The sequence below is a fragment of the Ambystoma mexicanum genome, chromosome 12 (assembly GCF_040938575.1).
Source record: "Ambystoma mexicanum isolate Mex_15411 chromosome 12, UKY_AmexF1_1, whole genome shotgun sequence".
NCBI lineage: Eukaryota > Metazoa > Chordata > Amphibia > Caudata > Ambystomatidae > Ambystoma > Ambystoma mexicanum.
Genome location: NC_090936.1, coordinates 425043250 through 425069388, shown reverse-complemented (window position 1 = coordinate 425069388; position 26139 = coordinate 425043250). Strand labels below are relative to the sequence as shown.

The following is a 26139-nucleotide window of genomic DNA, read 5'->3' as shown; positions in this document are numbered from 1 at the left end:
ATTAACAGTGAACGGAGGATAGCACAGGGGCAACGTGCTGGTCTTGGAAGCTGTGCTTAGAAACCAAAGTCAGGTATGGTATTAGGTGTGTTATAAAAAACAATTACATGAATACATAGAATGTTGTTTAAAATACTGTATCCAGGACTTATTTGTGAATGAGATCATTTCAGCAACCCTGTAATGATCTTTTACTATCTTTAGAATATCCTACTCAGGGATATTTCTTGCTATCAGCAAATTTCCTTTCACAAGGTGGATCTCTGATCCACCTTGAATCGTGACAGGTTGTATCATGATATTAAAACCTTTCTGTAAATGTACAGCTAAGTAGTTCCATTGCGTCATGTTTTTGAGCAGTAGCTGGAAAGGGAGACAGATAACGTATAATCTTGAGTTTGCTTGGTCATGAAATATTTATTTCTGATGAAATATAATGTGTAGATGAGTGATTTAGATATGAGAGTCCAAGATTCATCACACCAATCTCAGTCAAAAACCCAATAAAGGGTCCCAGAAATGGCTGAGAATTATTTATTACTCAAGTAAATTTTTCAGTTTGGGAATGTCAAAGAGTTTCTCAACTTGAGACCAAACATATTGGTAATTGACTACTAACTGGATCTGCCCTTTTTCTTTATCATTAATTACAAGTTTCCCACAGTTCAATGCTTTCTCAGTACAAAGAGTGGAGTACTGAGGTAACATCAAATTTGCCATACATTGCTGGTATGTAATATTCAGGACAACTGGCACATATAGTGCCCCATCCTTTCTGGCCCTCCATATTTTGTCCCGACCCATGTGTGCTGTCTTATAAATCCAAATGAAAACTATAATTAATTAACACTTTTCATGCAATTGCTTGGCTAATAACACAATATGCAAAGCCTGTATTACATCTATATACCTCCATATTGGAATCATTTCATATGTCCTAAAAGGCACATTTCTCCACTGATTGTGCAGAGCACTGACTTCCCAATCAACTTTTTTAATGTGTTATATGCAAACTCTTCCAGGTCCACACCTATCTTGAACACAAGGCATTATGTGGACCGGGGTGCTTCACAGGGAAACTAGGAGAGGAAGTCCATGTTACCTTGCTCTCTACCTTTCTGGTTTTCAACTGTGAAGCAATATGGCTGAAGGTCTACTCGATTACCTGAGGGTTGGACTCCTTCCTCTGGCTTATCCAAAAAAGAGGAGAATGGTTTGTCACTAAGAGAAACCTAAGAGGTAATACTTTAGGTGAGTTACGGCCCATTTATTTGCCAATGTCTCTAGCTCAATGAATGAATATTTTTTCTCTCTGGAAAATAGTTTTCTAGTTATGTATAGGATGGGATGTTCAAACCCATCACAGTTTTGTGACAGAACATCCCCTATTCCCTTTAAAGAAGCATCAGTTTGAAGAATGAATTCTTTGGAGAAGTCCGCCATGCCTAAAATGGGGCTCTGGCATAAGGCATGCTTCAAGGTTTTATAAAAGATTTCACCCTCTTCTTCCCACCTGATCTTTTGGGGCTCAGCATTTTTCACCTTGTCTGTCAGTCTAAATGTTTTACTAGAAGGATTGGGAAGAAATCTGCAATAGTACCCTATTCATCCCCAAAAATCTTAGATCTTTCTTTGTTTTTAGAGGCGGTCTATCCAGGATAGCCCCCAACTTCTCCTGTTGTGGTTGGACGGTGCCATTCCCCACAAAAAAAACCAGATACTTTGCTGCTGATTGAGCCAGATTGCGCTTTCTTGGATTAGCGGTTAACCCCAATTTCCTTAACACACTTGTGATGGTATAGTGGTGGTACAAATGATCTTACCATGTCTTGCTATGTATTACTATGTCAGGAACTTGTATTACAATGAGGAACTTACCAATATTCCCATGTGAGATCGAGTGTTGATAGGTATGCAGCATTACCCAGCCGATCCATCAGATCATTGATACGGAGCATTGGGTAAGCGTCAAAAGCAGAGATGGGATTCAATTTACGAAAATCTATACAGAATCTCCAATATCCAGCGAGTTTCGCCACCAACAAGATGGAGGAGGACCAATGGCTATTAATAGGTTCAATGATTTTAGCTTCTAGCATGGTTTTGACTTCCTGAATTAGGGTTTATTTCCTAGCTTGAGGTAAGCTATTTGGTTTTAGGTGTTCAACTTTACCTGCGGGAGTGTGGTTATGATGATAAATATCCTTCACTCTCGCAGGTTCTTCCCGAAACAGATCAGTATACTGTCTTATAAGCTCATGAAGATCTTGTTTCTGATTATTATTGAGGTCAGATGAAATGAGGGCCTTATTTTCTGTATCCTCTGCAAGAGACAAGATAATATTATGGTCAGAGACTATGTGGGATTTTCTTTCCACTCCTTTAACAAATTGACATAGGTTTGTGCTTTAAGGCGGCGATAAGGTTGTGAGATCTTATAATTACATGGACCCGTTTGCTCTATTACTTCATGTGGTCCATGCCACTTGGACACAAGTTTATTTTCTGAAGTTGGCAAAAGGATGTGTATCTTTGCATACTACGACGTGTGGCTGAGAATTTGCTCATCAAAGATATGGGAATGCAAAGGTACTTTGATTACACTGTCAGGATTTGATCAAGTTTCCCTCTGATGGAGAGGGACATCTAGGCAATGCTATACAATGCATTGTGGGTTAAGAGCATCTTAACAGTAGAACAAATCAACACAACTTGTGCTGCTCACAATCTTTTGTTGTTGACAGGCAAGCAGAGTTATTGTAGTAATCAGTGATAAAGATCACCAAGGAAAGAACATTTCTAACTGGTTGATGTCAGAAAAAAGAAAATTGTGAAACCTGTTTTTGTTACCTTATTCTGACAAATGTTTGTACCAATCAATCAAATATAGGTTTGGTATGGAAAGGTAAGTAACGCCAGGAAAATAATGGTGAAAAAAAGAAAAAAGAAAAGGGGAAAAAGAAAAGAAGTAACAGCGCAGAAACCCCATTAAGAAAAATAAAGAAAAAAATGGGAAAAACATAGTGATTTAATTTTCAGGGTGTTAAAAAATGGAAGAGAACTAATTCTAACATCTGCAACTGCTCAAAGCTTAGCCAAACTCTAGTACCACTGTAGCCCAGTGGCCTTCATTTTGTAATGTTTGCCCTCTATCCGTCAATTATTATATTCAACTAGGACGCATAAGTATAGTGAGGCAACCCTTTTCATTATCTTTGCAAAGCGCTAACTTAGAACGTGCAGGAGTAGATAAATAAAAAAAGGTCCATACATTGCCAAGATTTTAATAAAGGGGGTTGTGGACCTTGCCCTAACGTTGTTTTGAGAGTGTCCTTTGGAGCCCCTTACCGTGGGCACATATATGGGACTCTTGATGGGTCATTGGGCTTCCATTCTGAACAGTAAAGGCAATGAATGGCACAAACTAAAAAATCATTTCTGTGAATGACACCAACATTTGGAAAAAAGAATTTGTTAGATTTAAGTGCATTTTACAGATGATCTTGGCACCAGATTACGCAACCGGATTTCTTTCAATCACTGCGCCCACAGAGTAGCTGACTTCGATGACTGATATTCCACCATTTAAACAGTCTCCAAATGTGAAGCAACCTGAGCATGAAACCTTATTGTGAGAGTGACAGAGGCATCCATCATACCAAACCAAAGCAATTGCACTTTATGGGGCAGGAATTTGAGGTTTTGAGGATGTCTTAACCCTCGCCAAAGGACGTTGCACTCCTAAAACACAACATATCACTACCTACCTTGGTTGCAATGTATCCCACTCACAATGAGCTAAAACAGCCATATTTAATGGATGAATTAAGGTTGAGACCTGTTTGAATGTGGCTTGCATTGTAAGGTATGGTATGGTAATGTTTATTTATAAAGCGCCTATACACAGGAAATGTTTCAAAGTGCTCAAGAAGGGTGGGAACATGGGGAAAAACAACAGTTTAACAGACGATACTGGTCTGCACAGGCAGAGCAAGTGAATATGATATATTTAACAGTTTAGATAAAGCAAATAGAATTGACAGCAATTCTGCTGTTTTTTCAAGTGCACATTAAGGGGTGAAGACAAGGAAGAACAGACAGATGATCATCAGGCAGAGCTGCATTCAAATCGTGCAAGTGCAGGACGGGCAAGGGGGTCCAAGTGCACCCAGTCAGTAGAGACTGGTGTAAGTGCAGAGAGAGAAGCTCTCTAGGATTTATTACAAGTATAGAGAGGGGGTGGGGTGCAGGGCACTGAGGCAAGTGTAGAGAGGACTAGCGGGGTTGCCAGGGACCTGTGAGACTCTGAGGTACACCAGGAGACCAGTTAGCAAGCTGTATGGAAGAGGAGGGAGAGATGGAAAGAGCAGAGAGCTAGGTTAGCAGGGTAGGGGGAGAGAGAAAGAGGAGAAAAGCAAGGTCTTGAGGAGTTTCCGGAACTTAAAAAGGTCAGGCTCCAGGCGGAGGGTGGCATGGAGACTATTACAGGGGGAGGTACCTGCTGAGGATAAGGATCTCCCTCCAAATCTCTGCTTGGAGAACCAGCTCACTCGCAGAAGGTTGGAGGTAGATGAGCGCAGGGCTCGAGAGGGACAGTATTTAGGTAGGCAACGTGCAGGTAAGTAGGTCCCAGGCCCCAGAAAGCCTTGTGGACAATGCAGAGGGTCTTGAATTTGACCCTTGTAGCCACAGGCAGTCGGTGAAGGGGATTTCAGTGCCAGTGATGCGGTCCCTGGACTTGAGGCGAACTCTTGCAGTTCTGTTCTGGATGAGTTGCAGAGGGCGCAGGGCAGAAGCAGGGAGGTTGAGGAAGAGGCTGTTGCAGTAGTCCAGACTAGAGAGAACCAGTGCTCTGGAGACAGTGAAATGCTGGGGGAAAGTGGGAAAAGGTAGAGTGCCTCTGAGGAGGTGTAGTTGATAGTTAAACTTTTTTGAGATGTCAGAAATGTGAGAGGAGGAGAGAGTGGAGTTGAAGATGACCCCAAGGTTTTTGGCCTCACAGGTGGGGGTGGGGGTGGGCACGGGGCCAAGGGAGGTTGGCCAGAGTGAGAGTGGGAAATCGGGAGCAGGGGTCCCAATTTGAACTATCTCAGTTTTACTGCTGTTGAGGCAGAGGTCATTTGCTGGACTCCATGACTGAATAGCGGACAGTCAGGTATGAGTGAGGTGGAAGAAGCGGCTGAGGGTAGCCTGAAGGATAGTTATGTGTCATCCGCATAACACTGGAAATTAGAGGTGAAAGTGGCAATCACCCGTGCCAAGGTAGCCATGTAGACATTGAAGAAGAGGCGGATAGGTTAGATACCTGGGGAATGCCGCAGGTTGATAGAGTGATAGTCAAGAGAAAGGCTCCAAGTTTGAACTGGGATGGACAGTTGGAGAGAAAAGAGGTTAACCACACTAGAGCCTAAGCTATCATTTGCAGGGTGTCATGATGATGTGTGATCACGGTGTTGTCGTTTACCATGCCAAAGGCGGAGGAGAGATCAAGGAGAATGAGGACAGAGGGAGTGTTAGTGTCAAGATTTGAGAGCAAGTCTTCACAGGTGTTCAGAAGAGCAGTTTCAGTGCCTCTGGATGCTCGAAAGCCAGACGGTTGTGGAAACAACCAATTGATTCAGTGTGGAGGTTCAGCTGAGAGATTGCCAACTTCTCCAGGTGTTTGCCCAGGAAAGGAGTGATAGAGATCGGGCGGTAGTTTGCCAGAATGGAGGGGTCAGCAGGGGATTTCATGAGCAGAGGGTGCACAAGGGAGTGCTTGAGAGCAGTTGGGAAAACTCCAGTGGAAAAGGAAAGATTGAAAAGGTCAGCAAAGGCTGGGGTGAGGGAGTCAATGTTGTCCTTGATGGTTTTGGAGGGGCAAGGGTCCACTTCTTTGGATGAGTCCTCAGAGCCCAGACATGTCTGGTGACCTCATCAGTGTGACGGGTGAGAGAGAGGAGAGTGGGAGTGGAGGTGGGGCCAAGGGAGGCACCAGGGTTTGTGTGTGCTGTGATGTGTGGGCAAGGGAGGAAAGGATGCCTTGGGGTTTTGTGGTGAAGTATGCTGCTAGGGACAAGCAGAGGTCCCGAGTGGGTGTAACAGAAGAAGAGGCTGCTGCAGGATTGGCCAGTTCCTTTCAGACTTTGGAAAGTTCAACCGTGTTATTTGATGCCACAGAGATGCAGGCTTGAATAAAGACTCATTTTGTGGAGTGGATGCAGAGTCGATGTTGCCTTTGAAGGAGGCGGCAGGCCAGTTTGACAGATGGTCAACCTGACGAATTCCATTTCTGTTTAGCTGCCCTACACTTGCATTTAAGGGCAGCCAGATTGGAGTCATACCAAGAGTTGCACTTTTTTGGATGGCTTCAGTCGGACCCCCTGACAGGGGCAAGAGTATCAAGAGTGTTGGAGATAGAGAGATTAAGGTTAATGAGGACTGTGTCGGGGTGGGAGTCAGCTGAAGGAATGGGAGAAGGAGACTAGGTGGAGGCAAAGGCAGCCACTGTCACTTTTTTTATAAATCTGGTGATTTTGAAGCAGAGTGGCTGTGAGGAGAAGAGAGCTACATGTGTGTTCTTAGAAGAGAGTGGTCAGTCCAAGAGAGAGAGGTAGTGAGAGGGATAGAGAGTGGGATGTCAGTGGAAATAAGAGCATCCAGTGTGTGGCCCGTGGTCTGAGTTGAGCCCGATGGTAGGATAGAGAGGGAGAGAGAGTCACATAAGTTGTGGAAAGGTCCTGATGAGTCAGGAGAGCGCAGATGGATGTTGAGATCACCCAGCAGGAGGAGTTGAGAGGAGGAGGAACGTAAAGAGGTGGCCTGGTCATCCCATTCCAAAAGTAAGAGGTCTGTCCAGGAGGCTGATAGAGGGTGGCCATAAGGAGAGAAGATTTAGGAGAGAGTGAGAGCCTGCAGACTAGGCATTCGAAGGAGGTGTAGGCCTGAGTTGGGATAATGGACACAGGTATCCATTCTGCAAAGATCAGCGCTACTCCACCTCCTGTCTTCTTTGGCCTGGGTGCAGAAAGGATTTTCTAGCCTTCAGTGAGGACAGTGTCAAAGCTGGTGACAGAGCTATCCTTGAACCATGTCTCAGTGATTGCAAGCACATCAAGATCCATGAGCTCGAGAAGATTGCAGATGTCAGATGAGTATCTTACAGTAGAGCGAGTGTTAAGGGGCATAATGTGGAGCAGCTTGCCATCCTTAAAGGTCTTCCGCTGGGAGGCACAGGGGACAGTGGTACCCCTGAGGGTGGCAAGAGGGACAGAGGGATAGTAGCAGGTGGCAGAGGAGTCAAGGCCGACAAGGCAGCCGAGACAGTAAGTCAAGCTACGGGCGGCTGTGCAGAGGAAGAAGAGGAAGGCACAGTGGGCAAGGGAGCCTGGCAGGTGGGGGAGTTAAGGTTAGAGAAGAGGGTTGGGATGAGGACCCTGAACCATGATGGCTCTGTTGAAGTAGACATTAATGATGATTCTGGAAATGGCAAAGGGGTCCAGGAGAGCCTCTCAGTGAGTGCCACCATTAATGGGAGAAGAGAAGATAGGAGAGAGAAAGCCAACCATGTTGCGAGCCCATAGTCGGGTGCGTTAATGAAGAAAGGGATGTCAGTGAGAGTGTCTCTGGCGGAAGTCATGACATAGGTGTCTGCAATAGGAAGGGATCGGTTGGAGCCCAGTATGTGCTTCTTAAGTTTCTTCAGACCAGTTTTAGTGATAGAAGAAGGGTAGGAGATAGCAAAGCAGTTGGAGAAGATAGGAGAGATAGAGACATAGCTAGCTGCACTGGTGAGGAGGACACTGAGCAGTCTGAAGTACTGAGGCACATGGAGGAAGGGGGGCACAGTGGAAGAGACAGAGGGTAGTGCACACATATACTATAGTTTTATCAGAGCAGAATGAAAAAACAAAGCAGCCAATGGGCACAGTTAAGATCGTTTTTGTTAGCAGAACATGAGAAACCCCAATGCGGCCACTTTCTAGCAGCAAAGGGGGCACAGCTAATCACGAATTGCAGGCAAGCAGGCACTTTCTAACAGCAAAGGGGGCCACTGCTAATCACGAATTACAGGCAAGCAGGCACTTTCTAAAAGCAAAGGGGGCCACTGCTAATCACGAATTACAGGCACACAGGGATTGGTCCAACCCCAATGCTTTTCTAACACACAAAAAACTATGGGATATACTTACGAGGGAATATTTGTTTAAAATTCAGTGGATTACCTATATTCATGAAACATCAAAGGGATTGAATGTGGGGGTTCAGTTAACTAAATCCATGCTCCATATCAAAACATATTTAGGCATCGTCTCAGATGTTCTAAGAGGAAGGTGGCCCTGCCAGAGAGAAGAGTAGGAGCTGATGCGCATCTGGACGTCACATGTTTTGCATTGGATACCTACCACAAGGGGCAGAGTTTTAACATAGTGGTTTTAGATTTAACCTGAACCTAATTGGCCATAATGTGTCTCGTTGGAAGGGAAACATAAACTTAGTTGTGTAATTTTCTTTTTATATTACTACTGAACGCTGGAAAAAAAAGGGTCGACCCCTAATTTTTGTTGCCCGGGGGCTTAAACTGGTAAGCAGGGGATTATCAATAGGAAACAAAGAACGAGTATAGAGCTGCCCCTCCCTCTTGTGTCCCCTCTAACACAAGGGCAGATGTGGAATAAATGATGCACTGAGTCTCACCTAGTCTTTTATGTTACGAAGTATTCACATTTATTTTAAAATATTTCATAATACACGCAAAACACAATTCATGACAACGGAAAACAACTTCAAACACATGTCACATTTAACATAACATTTTTTTCATAGGATACACTGTTCCTAATGATTTAAAGTGCAAACAAGTTGTAATGCATTAAGTTACAATATGTTATGGGAAGTTGTATTACAGATATGAGAGCTGGGTATGGCCTTGTAGGGTTGGTAGTGCATTGCTCCCCTTCCCACCCCTGGATTCTAAAAGGCTGCAGTCTAGGTGCATGCTTGTCAGGGTGTAGGAATGGGACGTGTCAGAAAAGGAGGATATCAAAATATTGTGCCCAATGGTCTGGCATGTGCCCAGGACTGTATCGGTGAACACTGCTTTGTGCAGTGGAGGGTAATGGGTGAGAACAAGAAGAAGGGGGAAGTCTTTTGGACACTCTGTCCGTTCACGCATTTCAATGTATATCTTGTCATGTAACTTCGGTATTATTTGTTGGCCATCCATCCCATGGTAACCTATTCAGATACCCAGCAAAATCCAGGTTCTGTAGGCATAAGACACTGGGTGGTACGGAGCGGAGTGGGGGGTAGGGAGGGTAGGAAGGGAGTAGAAGATCATTAGAAGAAACAAGTGCATACGTTCTATTTATTTATTTTTACATTCATATTGGGCACTAAACCCAGGGGTGTGAAGGCACTAGTTACATTCAGGGTTGTGTGACATGACTGTGAGACATATATGAGTTCAACAGGGTGTGTGTAGGAGGAAACTTAAAGACCTCAAAGGTTACTTAAAGTGCCAGTTTTTCAGCTGTTTTAGTAATGTCCAGTATGATTGTTCCCCTCTCAGCACAGGTGAAAGCGTGTTCCAAAGTTTAACTGCGGTGACTGGGAAGCTGGATGCGCCCGCCCTGGTGAGTCTAAATTTTGGCTGGATGAGATGGTTGGTGTAGGCAGATCTTGAGGGTCTTGAGCATTGTGCTCTGGTAAAATTTTGAGCGAGGTACAAAGGGGCTGTGCTGGAGAGGCATTTGTGGGTGATTGACACCGCCTTGAAGGTGATCCGCTCTTGTGTGGGAGCCAGTGAGCCTAACAGTACTTAGAGCTCCCATGGTGTGAGTGGTCTTTAGAAAGTTCTTGACTTTGAAAGAGTGGTTGGGGTGTCGAACAGGAAATTATATCTTGCCTCCTATACTGTATGAATATATGTATATTGGCCTACGCCAAGCTGCTTTTAAGCCACTTGCGAGGAAATCAGCGTTGCAAGGTCTTGACCTTAGACCAGTGTAAGCAGCCATTTTAGATCTATCCGCCATTTTAGGTTCTCCCTCTTAAAGTCACCCTGTGTTCTGAGATGGTGTAATTCCGAATGCAACATGGCCGTCTTGACCTCTGTGTATAAACTAATGTATAGCTTGCCTGCAGGCTACATGTTGGGGTCATGAACTGAGACGTTGTCCTTCGCTGACCTGTGTGTAGAGGATTACTTGCGCCAACAAAGTTAATCCGCAAGCATATGTTAAACACAATGTATTCAAATACTGAAATGTGAACACTTGCTTCACTATATTGTATAAAACTGTTTAAGAAAGTGATGTAGCATTTCCATGGTTACCCAGGGATTGGCAGGGAACTTGTTATTTAGATATCCTGTTACCCGGGGTATTCATAGCCAGTACTGTAGAGGTTTCAAAGGCTCGTCCACGGCAGGACAAGAATGGTGACACTCCAGCACAGTTCTGGGAGATTAAATCCCTTGTGACATTTTGGGGACAAATAGCAAACTCTGAAGACATCAGGAGACTAGCGAGAGTACTGGAGAGAACCATCAACCGGATCACAGACATACTCTATAATATGACATTAGAACAGAAAGCAGTAAGATTAGTAGCACTTCAGAACCAGATGGCATTAGATGTCATTCTGGCTGAACGTGGTGGAGTGTTGTGTAAATTGGTGGGGTCCGCTTGCTGTGTTTTCGTGCCAGATTCCTCCCCGACTATCTTCAAGGCAATACAGAATCTGCACGTCCTTAGTTCAGAAGTGCATGTTCTCGAGGGAAACTGGGATCTTAGCGCTTGGTTCTGGGACTTCTTGCGATCTTGGGGTTGGAAGGTGCTTTCGGTATTGCTGATCATTTTGGGAATTCTGTTGTTTCTTTGTTGCTGTATACAGTGTTTACCTAGTATATGTTCGATGCTAGGGGGATGTTGCACACAAACAATATGTACAATAGGACACAAGAAAAGAGTTCCAAACAGTATCTGCTGGAAGAGATTTTGATAGACGATCTAATGGCAATAGATATTTCTGACAGTGATTCAGGGTGTATGGATGTTGAGGCGTGGAGTTGTTCGTAAAGTGACCAGAACTAGTTAGCACTTGGCATAGGCCAAAAGGAGGGTTTGTCGAACGGGAAATTATATCGTGCCTCCTATACTGCATGAATATATGTATATTGGCCAACACCAAGCTGCTTATAAGCCACATGCAAGGAAATCCGTGTTGCAAGGTCTTGACCTTAGACCAGTGTAAGCCGCCATTTTAGATCTATCCGCCATTTTAGGTTCTCCCTCTTAAAGTCACCCTGTGTTCTAAGATGGTGGACAATGTCATTCCGAATGCAACATGGCCGTCTTGACCTCTGTGTATAAACTAATGTATAACTTGCCTGCATGAACTGAGACCTTGTCCTTCGCTGACCTGTGTGTAGAGGATTACTTGCGCCAACAAAGTTAATCCGCAAGCATATGTTAAACACAATGTATTCAAATACTGAAATGTGGACACTTGCTTGACCATATTGTATAAAACTGTTTAAGAATGCTTAACATGAAATCCTAAGATATACTGTTGCCATTGAGGCTTGTTAGTTAATACATTAAAGGTAAATCCTAAATGTACAGATGTGCGAACTCGGCACAAACCCTAGATCCGTAATGTATTAAGTTATATTAACTGGGAAATGGGTTGAACATCGTGATTTCGAGGGTATAAAGAGTGTGACTATTCTAATGTACAGTCCCACTCACTGAGCACACCGAACCAAGCTGGAGTTTGCTGTGTTGTACTGAGGGCCGATAGCTATCTGTTGCTTTGTCCTTTGAAACTGTTCAGTATAAAATAAAGATCTTTTGTATGTTCCTTTGTAACCCGCGTTTGGTGTATTTCCTTTTGGGGGTACTCAGCCTCGATATCTTCTTTTTGTTTTCACAGGGGGGGGGGGGCAGAAGGACACATATGCTTGGAAGAAGACATACCATACTCCGATAGGGACTTAGAGGCCCTACAGTGCAGGTGGCCAAAGCCTCTGACCTACTGTGTTCTGCACTAAAATAGAGGGAAAGAGGAAAACAGCTTTTTATGGCTTTTCTTGCAGTCCGATGTACATCCATGCTATGGTGCATTTTTAGCACTGAGTTCTAAGCATCTGAGTGTGTCCTGAGAACATGTTACCTGCACCCTCCGAGAGATTGGCGCTATAGTGTTGTATGTGTTTAAAGTGAAGAAAGGTTGTGCTTGGGCATCTATCAGACTACATTGGGCTTCTTGTACTCAGCCTACACCGTTCACTGTCTGGTGCAATATGCAGAGCACATTGAAGAAAGGAAACCAAGGTGCTTGGAAGCTAATTAGGTGGAGGACGAGGGGCCGGTATAGGACAATGGGTGCTGTGGGATGAGGTTGATTGGGCTCAGCTGCAGTTAGAGTTCTGCCACTGTGCTCTGGCCATGGCAGACTCAGTATATCCTTTGCAGAGGCGCTTCTATATATTGTCTATTTGTATAGTTGAAGTGGTTAGGCAATATGGTTGCCTGGACCACAGGAAAGTGAGGAAAGGAAATATTCAAATGAACGGATCATGTTCAAAGCCATGACCTTGGTCCATCCAAGTATCCATGGGCAATCGTGGCCCAATTAAAAGATCTGATCTTCCTGGATATACCGGGTCGATCATTTGGATCAGAATCTAGGGGCCAGATTGTATGCCCAACATTTAAACGCACAAATGGGCTAGGGAGATCTTTCCAAGTAATGGCAGCCCAAGCATGGAACGGACTACCCAATACCATCACATCACAGTGTAACTATCTGGCTTTCCAGAAGGCCCTGAAGGCAGCCTTGTTTAAATAGATACCACAGCTGTCCTAAGACTAAAGTATTGAAGCATCCAGCCTCTATTATGTTGTCCCCTTGTGTAAATGTCTGCGGGCTTCGGCACAATATAAATGTATACATAAATAAATAAACAAATATTGTGAGGTGGACTACATAATGGCATCCAGATGTTTTAGCATCCCACTGTGGATGGAGGAGGAGTACGGCCATCAACATTTAAAAGCCATTACCACAGGTGCCTTGAAGAAAGATCAATTTATCAAGGTGCAGCAAAGTGGCCATACGGGGCAATGCGGTTACTACTTGGGCTGGGACTTTATGGCCTAAGATATGTTTTTGATGTATGATTGCAAGCATGTGGAACATGTCTTGAGAATTGATATTGGAATGTTGGCAACCTTAAGGCAGTGGGAAAATCATGTTGTTATAGCGCACCGTGTACAGGATTGTCTTTTGTCTATGCCACAAGGCCTTTACACAGCCTAAGTGTGGAAAGGCCTGATGGACTTCCACCAGGCCTTTCCATGTCTATGCTTTCCCTTTCAAGTGTGTGCTCTCGAAGTGTCCCTAGCATACCTGAGAGCAGTGGGGGCCATGTGGATGAGTGGACTGTGTGGTGATCCTTGGAGGAGGAGTTGTCAAGCAGCTAGGCCGAGGAGACTAGCGTGCAGAGATGATGGCATAGCATGTCAAGGTGAAGATGCTGTCTAGCCCCTAGCATGCCTGAGAGCAGTGGGGGCCATGGGGATGAGGAGACTGTGTGGTGATACTTGGAGGAGGAGTTGTCAAGCAGCTAGGCTGAGGAGACTAGCGTGCATAAATGATAGCGTAGCATGTCAAGGTGAAGATGCTGTCTAGCCCCTAGCATACCTGAGAGCAGTGGGGGCCATGGGGATGAGGGGACTGTGTGGTGATCCTTGGAGGAGGACTTGTCAAACAGCTAGGCCGAGGAGACTAGCGTGCAGAGATGATGGCGTAGCATGTCAAGGTGAAGATGCTGTCTAGCCCCTAGCATACCTGAGAGCAGTGGGGGCCATGGGGATGAGGGGACTGTGTGGTGATCCTTGGAGGAGGACTTGTCAAACAGCTAGGCCGAGGAGACTAGCGTGCATAGATGATGGCATAGAATGTCAAGATGAAGATGCTGTCTAGCACCTTGCATACCTGAGAGCAGTGGGGGCCATGTGGATGAGGGGACTGTGTGGTGATCCTTGGAGGAGGACTTGTCAAACAGCTAGGCCGAGGAGACTAGCGTGCAGAGATGATGGCGTAGCATGTCAAGGTGAAGATGCTGTCTAGCCCCTAGCATACCTGAGAGCAGTGGGGGCCATGGGGATGAGGGGACTGTGTGGTGATCCTTGAAGGAGGAGTTGTCAAGCAGCTAGGCCGAGGAGACTAGCGTGCATAGATGATGGCGTAGCATGTCAAGGTGAAGATGCTGTCTAGCCCATAGCATGCCTGAGAGCAGTGGGGGCCATGGGGATGAGGGGACTGTGTGGTGATCCTTGGAGGAAGAGTTGTCAAGCAGCTAGGCCGAGGAGACTAGCGTGCAGAGATGATGGCGTAGCATGTCAAGGTGAAGATGCTGTCTAGCCCCTAGCATGCCTGAGAGCAGTGGGGGCCATGGGGATGAGGAGACTGTGTGGTGATACTTGGAGGAGGAGTTGTCAAGCAGCTAGGCCGAGGAGACTAGCGTGCATAAATTATAGCGTAGCATGTCAAGGTGAAGATGCTGTCTAGCCCCTAGCATACCTGAGAGCAGTGGGGGCCATGGGGATGAGGGGACTGTGTGGTGATCCTTGGAGGAGGACTTGTCAAACAGCTAGGCCGAGGAGACTAGCGTGCAGAGATGATGGCGTAGCATGTCAAGGTGAAGATGCTGTCTAGCCCCTAGCATACCTGAGAGCAGTGGGGGCCATGGGGATGAGGGGACTGTGTGGTGATCCTTGGAGGAGGACTTGTCAAACAGCTAGGCCGAGGAGACTAGCGTGCATAGATGATGGCATAGAATGTCAAGATGAAGATGCTGTCTAGCACCTTGCATACCTGAGAGCAGTGGGGGCCATGTGGATGAGGGGACTGTGTGGTGATCCTTGGAGGAGGACTTGTCAAACAGCTAGGCCGAGGAGACTAGCGTGCAGAGATGATGGCGTAGCATGTCAAGGTGAAGATGCTGTCTAGCCCCTAGCATACCTGAGAGCAGTGGGGGCCATGGGGATGAGGGGACTGTGTGGTGATCCTTGGAGGAGGACTTGTCAAACAGCTAGGCGGAGGAGACTAGCGTGCAGAGATGATGGCGTAGCATGTCAAGGTGAAGATGCTGTCTAGCCCCTAGCATACCTGAGAGCAGTGGGGGCCATGGGGATGAGGGGACTGTGTGGTGATCCTTGGAGGAGGACTTGTCAAACAGCTAGGCCGAGGAGACTAGCGTGCATAGATGATGGCATAGAATGTCAAGATGAAGATGCTGTCTAGCACCTTGCATACCTGAGAGAAGTGGGGGCCATGGGGATGAGGGGACTGTGTGGTGATCCTTGGAGGAGGACTTGTCAAACAGCTAGGCCGAGGAGACTAGCGTGCATAGATGATGGCGTAGAATGTCAAGATGAAGATGCTGTCTAGCACCTTGCATACCTGAGAGAAGTGGGGGCCATGGGGATGAGGGGACTGTGTGGTGATCCTTGGAGGAGGAGTTGTCAAGCAGCTAGGCCGAGGAGACTAGCGTGCAGAGATGATGGCGTAGCATGTCAAGGTGAAGATGCTGTCTAGCCCCTAGCATACCTGAGAGCAGTGGGGGCCATGGGGATGAGGGGACTGTGTGGTGATCCTTGGAGGAGGACTTGTCAAACAGCTAGGCCGAGGAGACTAGCGTGCATAGATGATGGCATAGAATGTCAAGATGAAGATGCTGTCTAGCACCTTGCATACCTGAGAGAAGTGGGGGCCATGGGGATGAGGGGACTGTGTGGTGATCCTTGGAGGAGGACTTGTCAAACAGCTAGGCCGAGGAGACTAGCGTGCATAGATGATGGCATAGAATGTCAAGATGAAGATGCTGTCTAGCACCTTGCATACCTGAGAGCAGTGGGAGCCATGGGGATGAGGGGACTGTATGGTGATCCTTGGAGGAGGAGTTGTCAAGCAGCTAGGCCGAGGAGACTAGCGTGCAGAGATGATGGCGTAGCATGTCAAGGTGAAGATGCTGTCTAGCCCCTAGCATACCTGAGAGCAGTGGGGGCCATGGGGATGAGGGGACTGTGTGGTGATCCTTGGAGGAGGACTTGTCAAACAGCTAGGCCGAGGAGACTAGCGTGCATAGATGATGGCATAGAATGTCAAGATGAAGATGCTGTCTAGCACCTTGCATACCTGAGAGAAGTGGGGGCCATGGGGATGAGGGGACTGTGTGGTGATCCTTGGAGGAGGAGTTGTCAAGCAGCTAGGCTGAGGAGACTAGCGTGCATAGATGATGGCGTAGCATGTCAAGGTGAAGATGCTGTCTAGCCCCTAGCATACCTGAGAGCAGTGGGAGCCATGGGGATGAGGGGACTGTGTCGTGATCTTTGGAGGAGGAGTTGTCAAGCAGCTAGGCCGAGGAGACTAGCGTGCATAAATGATAGCGTAGCATGTCAAGGTGAAGATGCTGTCTAGCCCCTAGCATACCTGAGAGCAGTGGGGGCCATGAGGATGAGGGGCCTGTGTGGTGATAATGGAGGAGTTGGCATGCAGCTAGGCCGAGGAGACTAGCGTGCATACATGATGGCGTAGCATGTCAAGGTAAAGGAGCTGTCTAGGGCTTGATGGTACACCATTATTCTGCATCTTCCTGGCGAAGTATGGCTTTGCAAGTGGTACTGGCAAGACAAAATCTTTCTGTCTAGGGCCAGTCGGAAAGGACTTGCAAGCTTTCAGCCTCTTCCTTTGGTTGCAACACCGGGCAACCATTTTTGTGGTGGGAAAACCTCCTTCTCCTCCAGTGAGCTGAGTCTTCCAGAATTGATGCCAGGCCAGAGGAGTCTGAACCACCGAGTTTGTGTCCACGATAACCTTTTGGAGACAGTTTATTCTGACTTGGGAATTTCCAGATACAGCCAGAAGATGGGAGGTGATTACCCTGTGCCCGGTGCATTGGTTGGCCCATGCCGCTCAGGTTGCAATGAGAAGATGTCCAGGTTACTCCCCTAGTCAGTGCCCTGTAAGGTATATATACTACTGTAAACACATGTATCTTTCTCACTGTCTGTCTCTCTGATTCTCTCACAAACTCTAACTAGCTCTCTGTTTTTGTCTATTCTCTCTCTTTCTCACACACATGATGTATTAGGCACACCCCATTAGACTGTTCTTCCCTGCTCTCAGCCTCCTACGCCAGGAATGCACACTGAAGGATTGCCTTGGGTACCACTCTTATGCTAGGAATGTACACTGACGGATTGCCTTGGGTACCGCTCTTACACTAGCAATGCATACTGAGGGATTGCCTTGGATACCGCTCTTATGCTAGGAATGTACACTGACGGATTGCCTTGGGTACCGCTCTTACGCTAGGAATGCACACTGAAGGATTGCCTTGGGTACCACTCTGTGGTGGTCAGCTCATTAAAGGGTTGGGCGCTTCTTTGGATGTCCTTTTTGCTGTTGTGCCTTAGCCACCTGATAAGCCTGAGGAATGAGTTGCACAATGCTACCTGCATAATACACATGCCAGAAGATATTGGGGACCCCACTCTTAAGAGGCCCCTACATTATCCAAGGGGTTTTACATGTCTGTTGATGATGGTAATGTAGAAAAGACAAACAAGTTCCCAATGCGGGAACTCACGTCCCCTGCAGACTATCGTATGTCTGGAGTACCACACCAACAATTCATCATTTAAGTACACTGTAGTTAAGTGATTGTATCACATATTATGGAGAGAGGACAATTTAGACGAGAAACAGTTAAGAAAAGATAAGCTTTCAATCAGTTTAGGTCACAATAACCATCTTCTTTTTATTCATGATGTTGTAGTCAAAGGGGGCCCAACGCATTTCGAGTGTTGCACACTCTTCAACAGGGGCAATTCAATTTCTAGAAAAGGATTATGCAAAGAAAACAATAATACATTCAATCGCATCGAAAAATATACCAAAAGCATTGTAAGCCTAAAACCTTTTCACAGCAAATACATAGATTAAAGAGACATCATGCAAATAATTGATTTGCTCCAAGCCAACAGAATGCCAAGAACTATTGGAGCCCGTGTTTCAGTATATTTGTGCCTAACCACTAAAAATATCAGTGAAGGGTTGATTAAGTCACAAGTACTCATAATGGCTCGAGTCAAAGACATGTGATGCATCAAGTAGGGGAGCCTGATAGGTGACAATGTTGTGGATAAGCTGGCGTAACCAGATTAAAGGTAGCAAACACTGGGAGAGAAATAATTAATCTAACCTTGTGTCCTTTTTCTTTAAACATTGTTTAGGATACATCTATTCAAACTGCTTTATCCGTCTCCGGGAGGAGAAATGCGTTCATACGGCGGGTAGAACACTCTATTGTGCAAGCAGGTCCCTGTGTGCAAGAGGGTAACCATCAGTAACAATTTGGACTGAAAAGATTAACTTTTATAATCTGAAAAAGTAAGAAAGCCCATAACTCACAGTTATGTCTAGGAAGTCTTTAACATGGAGGCTCTGCTAAAGATAGTGAGTGAGTGGAAGATGGTTACTGGTCCTGAGGTAGTCAAGGGCACAATCTGAAGAGAGAGGGGTAGGGTTAGGGAAGTGAGTAATGATGACAACTCGCAGCCAAGCGTCATTGTTCAGTTTAAAAGAATGGGCAATGTTGCATCAGTAAGTGACGAGTTCTTACCTCAAGAGAGCGGCGCTGCAAGATGGAATCAGGATCCCCTGGAGGATGTCTGACTCCATTTGCAGCGTCACATCCATTTAAATATGGTCATAGCTGGTGACGTCAGCATGTACTGGGCGCGTGTGTCGTGTTGTATGGAGTTGGATCGTAACTGACAACGGATGATAGTATAAACAGATTACTGAAAAAGATAAGAAGAAGCGGAAACACATTTGTCTATGTAATGCTCCAACTATGGAGCATTTTCCTAAAAAAGAAGGAAACTTAGGAAGCGTGACGGCTAGTGTTTACATCGTGACCTCACTACGCTGGCAAGCGAGCAACGTCACATGTAAACAACAGGTCCCTAATTCTCTTTGATCGAAAGGATTGCTGTAATAAAGCCATTAACCCCCATGAAGATGGTAATGTAATCATTGATTGATTGATTTATTTATAAAGCGCTTTGCACCAAAGCGCTGTACATTGGAACAACAAATACACAGAAATTACAACAAATAACAATGTGAGCAAAAATTACATCATGAATCATTCCATAAAACAGTGTAAAGAGCAATTACCTGAGAGGGGGGGAAGTGGAGTGGGAGTTGGAGTGCTGAGGGGACCATGAGAAGGATTGAATGAATGTAGAAGGAAGGGAGAGAGAGTGTAAAAGGAGAGGGGAGAGAGGAATTGAAGAGGTGAAATCAGGGGGGGAGCTGAGAGGGCACAGGGGCCTTCACAGAGGGGAATGGAGAAGAAGGGATTTAAGGGAGGTGCGAAATGAGGTGGGGGTGGTGGAAGAGCGGATTGGGAGGGGGAGAGAGTTCCAGTGCAGAGGAGCAAGAAGATGTAAAGAGCGGAACCGAGAGGAAGCGCAGGGGGAAAGGGGTACAGTGAGAAGATAGTGGTCAGCAGAACGAAGGGAGCGAGAGGGGGAGTATAAGGAGAGAAGGGAGGAGAGATAAGGAGGAGCAAGACCATGGAGGGATTTGAAAACAAGGCAGAGAAAGTGGAATTTTAGTTGTAGGTGGAAAGGTAGCCAGCCAAGGTGAGAGAGCGAAGAGGAGATAGAATCACGGGGGGTAAGGAGACAAAGGGTACGAATAGTAGAGTAGTATATGGATTTAAGAGGGGCAAGATGAGAAGAGGGAAGTCCGAAGAGTAGAGTGGAGCAGTAGAAGAGGCGGGAAAAGATGAGTGAGGAGACTAGGAGTTTAGTAGCATGGAAAGTGAGGGAGGGATGAATTTTGCGAATGTTATAGAGGTGGTATCGGCAGGAGCGGGAGGTGAGTGAAATGTGTTGCGAGAAGTTGAGAGAGAAGTCCAATAGAATGCCTAGATTGCGAGCATGGGTGGAGATAGGAAGATCAGAAGGAGGAAAATTGATAAAAGGGGGAGGAGGGGGAGGGGGAAGAGTATTAGAGGGGAAGAAAAGGACTTCGGTTGTCTCGGTGTTGAGAGAGAGAAAGCGGGAGGACATCCAGTTCTTAATGGCTGTGAGACAAGAGAAGAGTTTAAGATGGATGTCAGGTGTGAAGGAGGAGAAAGAGAGAAAGATTTGAGTATCATCCGCATAGAAATGATGGGAGATGCCAAAGGAGGAGATAACAGGGGCAATGAGGGAGGTGTAGAGAGAGAAGAGGAAAGGACCAAGTACAGAGCCTTGAGGAACACCGTAAATTAGAGGGAAGGAAGGAGAGGACTGACCTCCCCATGAAACAGCAAAGGAACGGGCGCAAAGGTAAGAGGATAGCCATTTTAGAATAGGGCCTCTGAACCCGAAGGAGGAGAGAGTCTGGAGCAAGAGTGGGTGATCGACAGTGTCAAAAGCAGCAGAGAGATCAAGGAGAATAAGAATAGAGGATTGCTTAGAATGACGAGCAGTAAGGAGCGAGTTGAGAATGGAGGTGAGAGCAGTTTCAGTGGTTTAGGACAGAAGCCAGATTGAAAAGGAGGAAGTAGAGAAGAAGTAGAGACGAAGGAAGAGAGTTGAGAGTAGGCAAGTCGTTCAAGGATTTTAGAAAGGAAAGGCAGAAGAGAGATAGGTCTGTAGTTAGCAGTGAGCAATGGATCTGCAGAGGGTTTCTTAAGAATATGAATAATCGTTGCATGTTTGAAAGCGGAGGGAAAGGTAGATGAGGAGAGACAGGAGTTGAAGAAAGTGGTGAGGTAAGGGACAATGAGAGGGTAGATTTTAGGGATGAGAACAGAGGGGAGAGGGTCAGAGGGGGCGGACGTGGGATGGGCTTTGGATAGAAGGGAGGAGATATCAGAAGGGGAAACAGATGAGAAGACAGACATGGTGGAAGATGGGGGAGAGGGGAGAGGAGAGAAGGAGTCAGAGAGGGAGTTAATTTTTTGCCTGAGAGAGATGATTTTGGAGGAAAAGTAGTTGGCAAAGTCAGAGGGAGAAAGAGTGGAATTGGATGAGGGATCAGGAGTGGGATGAGAGAAAAGACGGGAAAGAGTTTGAAAAATCCGCCGAGGATGAGTGGCTTAAGACTGAAGAAGGTTAGAATAGTACGAGGATTTGGCAGTTGCAAGACAAGAATTGTAGAGTGCATGGTAAGAGAAGTAAGAGGTTTGATTAGAAGGCGAGGGAGTTTTGAGCCAAAGTCTTTCGAGTCGCCTGAGAAGGCGCTGCATAGAGCGGGGATGTGAAGTAAGCCAGAGTTGAGAAGGTTTATGAGTAGGGCGGAAGAGAGAAGTGGGGTAGAGTTGGTCTAGGGCAGTGGTGATAGAACATGAAAGGGAGGAGAGAGAGCATCATCAGGAGAGAGTAGTGCAAAGTCTTGGTGAGATGGAAGAGAAGAAGAGCAAGTGTGGAAGAAGAGGGTAGGATCGAAATTATGCAGGTCGCGACATGAGTAGATTGACGGGGAGGGATTAGTATTAGTGGAGGGTGAGAGAGGAGAAAGGGAGAATGAGAGTAAGGCATGGTCAGAGAGATAAACAGGAAGAGAAGAGACAGGGTAGGCAGGATAGGAGGAGTTAAAGATGAGGTCAAGAGTGGAACCAGAGGAGTGCGTAGGGGATGAAGGAAGCGGGGAGAGGAGGTAGGAATCAAGGATGGAGAGGAGGGGAGAGGATTGGGGGGAAGAAGGAAGATGAATATTAAAGTCGCCAAGTACAGTAAGAGGAGAGGGGGAGGGAGAAATACATGAGAGGAAATGATCTAGGTCTTCAAAGAAGGAGGAGAGAGGGCCAGGGGGACAATAGATGATCAGGAAGGAAATAGGATGGGGAGAAGAGAAAGACTTGTAGAGGAATTCAAAGGAAGGGAAGGAGGGGAGAATTGGAGAAGAAGAGGAGGAGCTGAATTTGGAGTGGTACAGGAGACCGACACCACCTCCGTGGCCAGAGGGGCGAGGGATATGGAAGAAAGAGGAAGAGGAGGTCGTGAGGGAAGCGGGGACAGAGGTGTTATGAGGAGGAATCCAGGTTTCAGTGAGGCAGAGGAAATGGAGGTTGAGACGGAAGAATAGATCAAGGGTAGCAGCGGCTTTGTTACAGATGGATCTGGCGTTCCATAGAGCAATGTTCATGAGGGCAGCATGTTTAGCAGTGGGGGGCTCTCAAGGTTGGCCAGTTGCTGGCTTCGTGTATGGCAGCAGCAGCATCCAAGCCCAGATCCAAGGAGTGGGCTCCCGGGGCTGAATCGGGTGCACGGATGTCCAAGTGGATGCCGCCGGCGCAGGTAGTGCAGTGGTAGAAGTAGTAAATGTTGCTCTTTACTTTTGGGGTGACTGGTTGTCTTGATCAGGCCCCCGGGCTCCGCGTAAAGGAGAAGAGGGTCGTTGAGCGGGGCGCCGCAGAGGGGACACCCAGTGCTGCCCCGTTTCGTCTTGACACGGGAGGTGGAGGATCCAGGGGGACCTGAGGCACGGTCACAGGCTCAATCGTACTAGTGAGGAGAAGGAGGTGTCGGCGAGGAGGCACCTCCGCATAGCAGGCAGGATACCTAAGGCCGCCTCATCTCCACCCGGACACAGGGATGGTGAGACAAAAGGAGGTGCCCAACGCTGAGTCCACAAGTAGTAGCAAGCACACCAGGGCCCTATGGAGAGAAGGGGAGGGCCGGTGTGCGAGCAGAGTACGCAGGAGCGGCAGAGCACCAGAAGTAGCATAATGGATAATCGCAGGCTTAGCCAAATCCCGCGTAGTGCTGAAGGCGTACAGAGGGCTGAGTGTAATGCAGAGGCCTCAGGACGCAGTGATGCAGATTAGCCGGGATAACATGCGAGGAAGAGGAGGCTCCGAACCCCGCGGAGTGTAGAAGGGACTCCGAGGGCCGTGTTTAAGCAGCAATGTGGACGCAGGCACAGCCGAATCCAGTGTAATGCAGACGGTGCATCGGTGCCGGAGTGAAGCGCAGAGGCCCCAGGAAGCAGCAATTCAGGTCCGCTGGGATCGCACGCAGGAGGAGGAGGCTATGGACCCGTGAAGTGAAGAGAGGGCTCGGAGAGCCGTGTGGAGGCAGCTATGTGGAGGAGGCCCCGGGAAGCGAAGGAAGAAGGAGGGGGCTCCGAGGGCCGTGTGGCGCCCGGCGGTCCAGAGAGACTCAGAAGAAGGACAGAAGCTGGCTCCGTGGACAGCAGCAGCCGCACCCGTAGTCGTGTCCCCCTTGACCTCCATTCTTAGACCTGGCCACTGATTTTGTGTTTTCCAATGGCCCCATTCCCTACTGAATTATCATGTCCTTAGTTTAAAAAAATTCCAATGTTACTGCTGTGGGCATATAACATGTTTATGTGCATCAATGAATTAAAACACTTGTGCTTCATAGGGATTCTCAGCTGTCACCAAATGGCAGCTGCTATGAGTAATGCGTCTTGATTGCGCCCCCCATTGTAGTAGTATGTGTAGTGGGTTGCAGTGTCAGTAGGTGTCCTTGCTGAATCTTGACCATTTTATCTATAATTGTCTCTTAGATGTAGAGTGTCCATAGAAAATGTACATTTGTTTATGTCTTCGGGTGTAATCTAAAAGTACATCAATCACTTCAACTGCGTCCTTGCAAGTATGTCAGAGACAACACACGCCTTGCGCTCCTTGCCTCTGGTGCCCTGGATAGGGAGGCGTGTAGGGGTGAATGCAGGACAAGGAGAGGATAGGGGAGAGGATAGGGCACCCTAACCTCTTCTCGCCTGCCTGTGGAGGAAAGTACTCGCCATTGCCACCACCCACATCCTCTTTGCCACACCCATTATCGCCCACCAATAGCAAGGGCTTGAATGAAAATCACAGCTCATATGATAGATTATTTATAACGCGCTTAATACCCAGAGGTTTCTAAGCGCGGATGCGGGGATCGAACCTGTGGTGCTCCGTGTTATCTTGCTTCCAAGGCGAGCCCCCGAGCTATCCTCCCGGGACATTTATCATGCAATGGGGATGTCTATCACACACACAACACTGCCCTGTTGCCATGTGTACCACACGCTTTCCATGTGGTATCGGAGACCCTGAGGCTGCCATAGAAGCAGCTGATCCAACTCTTTGTATCTGTGTGCAATGATCCCACAAACTAAACTGAACAGACTCAACAAGAAGAGTGTATGGGGTTGCTGTCGGTACTCTTGTTCAGAGAGGAATTGCCATAGCATTTCGCTGCTGGACTGCCCATGTGGGCGGGACAAAGACTGATATGCAAATGGAAATTTCCCATCTGTGAAAGGTACAGTGGGCAAAAAGCGTGTGCTGCAAACTCTCATCTCAGAACAGGTTAACATGCCATGTTCTTTCTGGAGAGGAGCGCCTGCTACCTTTTTGAAATATGAACAAGAAGAGGTCTGTAGTTGTGCCAGCTAAGCACTTTACATTGTAAAACCTTTCCTCTTTGAATTTTTGATTGTAAGCACTATAATGCAACCGATAGTGCCCTTACACTGACCCTTCTCCCACACTGACATTAACCCAATGTGCCTCCCAGCCCATTCGTAATCTGCCCCCACACCAAGAGAACTACCTCGCTCTCACCTAGTCTGCTGCGGCCCCCCTCCCCAAGGCACATAACAGACCTGCAGCCCCCCTCTCCAAGGCACATAACAGTGTGCAGCCACCAGACACCTCCCCGACCGGGCCACCTACAGTCCCACCAAATACGCTTCCACCATGCCATGCCAGCTAGAGAACTGCCCGACATCCACCAATTGTACCCCAATCGCCCAGCAGCACCTTCAGTATACTCCACATGTCCATCAAGTAAGTGCCATCCACCCAACAGTGCCTTCCACAGTGTTACCCCCAGTGTACCTCAAAAGCTAAACCCATCAGTGTACATAGAACTACTTACAGTATATTCCCATGGCCAACCACAGTGGCGTACATGTGGATTTCCACCCTGCCATACTATCCAAAATACAATAAGCAGTGCCACCTAATGCACTCCAACAGTGCCCTTCAACTTCTAATACCACTTGCAGCCAACTCCCACAAACACGTCCGCTCACAGTGCAGACTTCAGTGTGTTCCAACAGGGCATAGCTATCTTCCTCTCCTTCTCTAACCCCAGGGGAGTCATTTCGGGGTCGCCAGGGTTTGCACCTGTGACCCCTGAGGGCTCTCTTGCTACCTCTGTGGTCTCCCTTGCCCCCCTAAACAAGTTTTTTTTTTTTTTAAATCTTTTTTTTAAATTGAGTCTCCTGAGTTGTGGCCAGCAGCATGTGGTTCTGTGTTTCTTGAGTCACTCGCTTTCTGATAGCTATAGCCGGTAAGATAGCTCAGTGGGTTGACCGCTTGCTGCTGCATTGTGCATGTGGTCTGCGGGTTGCAGCTTTGGCTCCCAGCAAGGTCAACGCAGCCTTTCATCCTGCTGAGATTGATAAATGAGTACCAACACAGGTTGGGTGATATTGTATGTATATTTGTTCTATAAGAAGCGATTACGCGTAAGTGCTATATAATAACACATCACTATCGGTGGCCTTGGACGTCTGCTTGCATTCACAGCAATTTGGCAAATGGGCTTATACGCGCTGATCTTAATAATAGATATGATGATCCATTCTTGTATGAAATGTATAACACTTTATAGTGATATCGTAACCATGTTTTTCGTAGTGTACTTAGAAACAATGCTATGTGATGCAACTGTTTTGTCAAGTCGTGTTCCATCGCTTCCTGTGATGTAACTACGGGGTGGGATCAAATGACATCACTTCCTATGATGTCAACAGAGGTCAAGGGCCGTGTGATGTCCCTGGCCTTTTGGTGAAATGGCGTCAATGTCTAACCCCTACCTAATTTCTCTTTTTCCACCTTGCCACCACCCTAAATTCCCATTTGACGTCCGATCTCACTCCCACACTCTTCAACCCTTTCCCTTTTCATTTCTTTCTTTCACTCTCACTCCCACTATCAATCTGCCTTCCTCTTACTCTTTCCCTCTCACAAACCCCCTCTGTCTTTCCTTCTCCATCCTTGGGCTCAGCCCTGCTCCTTTGTTCTCTCCACCCATTCCCTGTCTCTTCCCTCTATAT

At 47.0% G+C, this 26139-nt stretch overlaps 1 protein-coding gene across 5 annotated transcripts in view; it reads left to right on the top strand.

Moving 5' to 3' along the window:
* Positions 1-26139, top strand: part of LOC138513604 (sodium- and chloride-dependent GABA transporter 1-like) — a 619404-nt gene that overhangs the window by 177152 nt on the left and 416113 nt on the right. The window contains exon 2 of one of the 5 annotated variants that reach the window (XM_069628583.1): positions 9551-9614. The exons of the other annotated variants lie outside the window; for them this stretch is intronic. The gene's annotated coding sequence lies outside the window, so the exon portion shown is untranslated. The remainder of the gene's footprint in view (positions 1-9550; positions 9615-26139) is intronic. 5 annotated transcript variants of the gene reach the window in all.